Here is a 3,993-nt window from a genome sequence, read left to right as displayed (position 1 = left end):
CTTCATTACGACTGGAGAAACACCAGGAATGATATATACTCTCTTCTCTTCTGTGTTCCAGGCAGTGTTGAACAGAGTCCTGAGTAATGCAAGAAATATGATTAATGATTGCTATTCTGCTAAACAAGTAAGGCAAAATAAAACTTCCCACAAAGCCACATGAAAACAAATAATCCAATAAGATTAGCAATTCACTCCCTTATATTTTAGTAAGGGTTTAAGTGAGACAGTGTCATTTAACCCTGGATATGTATCTGTTCTACATCTTCAAATCCATTTATATTGTTCCTCCTCAGTTAAGGTTTTAATAACACCTTCTCTTGTATTCTATTTCATTCTATATAAAACATCAAATTTAAAAAAGTTCACTGTCCACTTTCTTTATATGATTAAACAACGCACTTATTTCATTCTTCCTCCTTATGTCATTTTGGCCAAGTGTGCCTCCAGGTGTTTCTCCAGTTACCTCTTACTGATGCCTCTAGGTGTCAAATATTGCTTGTTCATATTTGCATTAATAATTCCAAAACCATGCTACATACAAGGTATCAAAACAAAATTGTATTGATTTTTTACCTCTGTCTAATACAGCTAAAATGATTTTGAATATTATTTGAATACTATTTATTTGTGTTGTAATAATTTTCATATCCAAATATCTAAACCTCCAGGTAACAGTAACAGAACTGCATAGCCTCACATGAAAGCTCACAGCTGCATGAACAAAATTTTTCTGGCAGTATGAGTCTTACTTGAATGGTTATTGTGATATCATAAGCTGTTTATACAACATTACAAAATTAATATTCACTACCTTTATTTTGGCTTATAAAATCCAGTTTAAAGCATTAAATTGAATGAATACCACTAACGTAAAGATTAATTTATTCTGAATAGCTTGTTATTTACAGTTTTCTAGTAACACTTATGGTTCCAGAGATATGAATATTTGTTTGAACTGTAAGGTGATAATTTCATTTTTTCAAAGGCTCAAGCCAACCCCACTGGGAGTTAAAGGTACACACTCAAAAGAGCTGCACTGAAGTGAATGAGTTGAATCTGATAAATGTTTACAAATATAGGTTCATAGGTTCATAGGTTCATACTAGGCTATCTGCCCGAGGGCATTTATAAGCCTAGCCCATAGTTTTGTGGCTTACGCCACCCCTTTAGTTTGGAGAAACTATGCCCATTATTTTGCTGTGCCTCTGTCGAGCAGTGACACTGAGGTAACCCCTGGGGTGTATCTGCGATCTCCCATCCATTGGTCAAGATTCCTCTTGAACAAGGCCAGCAAGGTGCTCTGCCTCACATAAATCGGGATTTTGTTCCACAGCATAGGGAGTCTTTGGGTGATGAATCTATCCCTCCAGCACGTCCTATTGATAACCGTGTCGAGGTTTAAGTCTCCCACCCTTGTGGCTCTGAGGGATCTAGATTTTTTGAGATGAAGCATGTTCATCAAATCTGGGTTTGACATGGCCTTGTATGTCAGGCATAGGTCACCTCTGAGCAATGCTCTTTCAATTTTCTGTTTTCCCTATATAATAGGCAAGACATACTTTACACAAGGCAATATGTATTATGTGTACACTATCACAGTCAACAAAGACCAACATTATAAATTCAGTCCCTAGCAAAAGCTGCATATAGCTGCCTTTTCTCCCTCCCTCCCTCTCTCTCTCTCTCTCTCTCTCTCTCTATATATATATATATATACTTACAAAAATCCACATTTATAACATGGATAGCTGCCTTTCCTTTGGCTCCACCAAATGGTATGCTGTTCTTTATTTATTTATTTATTTATTATTTAACCTTTGTTTATATGTTTATGACAAAATATCTGTTGTTTTAATGATTTAACTTTTTTATAACCAAATGAAGGTCTATGAGTGATCTTATTATGACATTTTGAACACTGGATAAACTATACCAGTGTTTTTTATTATATCTTGTATTATAATAGATGTGCTGTTATAAGTTATAACATTTCTCATTTCGTGAATTAGTGGTTTTTCTTCAGCAATATCAACATTTCTCTTTGAAAAGTGCTCTGTCTCCTTTCCCCTATGTTTTTATAATCATGTCCTTTCCATGACTTATCTCTTCTTTATTATAACCTTAATGTAAAAAACATAGTAATGTCCTGTATACCATCATCAGACTTCAATATCGTCATGTCAGGAAATTCCAAGCCATTGTTTTATAACCTAAAAAAATCACTGTATTTGTCAATCTACAAAAGTGTTGAATTCTTATATTGTCCCCTGCCATAATATAAGAATATCACCATCAGATTTTTACATTGCACACTTTTAGCTATATAAAACTCTTTTGTAGATTATTTGACAAATATTTTAAAAATTAGTAAAGATGACTACATGCCAGTAACATAAGAGTATGCAGCATGAATTTATGTTTAAAATATTATTAAAAGTTAAATGTTACTTGCTAACAGGTTTAACACAAACAATGAGGTGCTATTTGCACAGTTAGAAGACACAGAAAATGATTTCCTACACTGAGGCTACTATAAAGAAGAGATGCTTTTGATGTATTTATCAGCATATTATCCCCCTGCATCTAAATGGACAATTTCGGGCATGTCTGCAAAATAACTTGACTATCTGTAACGTGTTATCAGTTTAACCATTTTCAAGTCATCTGCACACAGACTATAGAACACAAAAATACACAAACTCTAGCCACCACCTTCTTATTGCCAACTCTCTTATAAGCTGCTTCTATCCTAACAAACTTAAAAGATACTCAAAGAAATAAACTTGCCTCCTGCTACAATAAAATAGTGAAATTTGCCACCAGTCTCCCTCATACGACCCATAATTGTTATAGCTTAAAGCAACTCAACTGGCTTGAATTACACAACTAACTAACATATTCACAACTAACCACAGCACTCATTCAGAAAAATGCCCTGCACTACATAACTTATTGCTGAACTACTGTCCAACAAGGGGCTTCAGCTCTATTAACAAATTCTTATTATAAATAAAATTACAGATCAGTCAAATAATGTTGCAGGAGACTCGCTCTACTCCCAGTACATTTCTAAACTCTGGAATGGTATCCCCACACAAATAAAACTCTCTGACAAACTTAATAGTTTTAAACCATTGCTTAAACAACATCTTAATCAGTCCTGGTCCTGCACATGCTCATCACAAGGTTGAGACTTTGTGTTGACTGTGATACCCTCCAAATACTCTCCTTAAACAGAATACTCTCAAACTCTCACTGAAATGACAGAACAAGTTTTATACATAACTGCTTCCTGTATAGTCCATTAATTTGAACGTGGGCTTTCTCTTTAGCAACATCCACCTCTGTCAAATCTTAGAATGTATAAATGCAACTAGTATTTGTTTATAAATGCAAATGGAAGTTTAACTAATCAGCATTTAACTGGAACTTAGTATAATGCAATGTAAGCAAATGGAGCTTTTCTTCCCAGGCTTCTGCTGAAAATGGGTATTACCCAGTTGGACTTTCCCGGTAAACAAAGACAAATAAATAAATACAATTTAAACAAGTAAGAGCCTGGGACAGGGCCTTCTCGGACATCTTAACTGTAATATTGAATCTCACCTGTTCAATTGTTTTATGATACTTGTCATGTCCTATCCGTAAGTCATGCAGCAATACATTTTATGAGTACATCAATATCTAGTTATTCTAATTTATTGATCAGTGTTTTGTGTATGACCCTGTCAAATGCAGGAGTTATTCCATATAGATTATATCATAGCACACTTTGTCATTTATAGCTGTTATTATATTGTTATAGAACATCATTTTACAGGTAATTTTAAGTCTATTTTCAAAATATGCATGCTGATATATGGTTTCAAGTCCCAACCTTTCCAATTCTGACAATAATTTATCCAACATAACCTTCTCTATTATCTTTCCACAACGTGAAGGTAAACTTATTAGCATGCAATTCGCTTTCTTTAAAAACAGGTTTAACAA

Source organism: Protopterus annectens, chromosome 7.part0 (assembly GCF_019279795.1).
Source record: "Protopterus annectens isolate FY-2018-M chromosome 7.part0, PAN1.0, whole genome shotgun sequence".
In the NCBI taxonomy this organism is placed as follows: domain Eukaryota; kingdom Metazoa; phylum Chordata; order Ceratodontiformes; family Protopteridae; genus Protopterus; species Protopterus annectens.
This window is presented reverse-complemented; position numbering follows the sequence as displayed.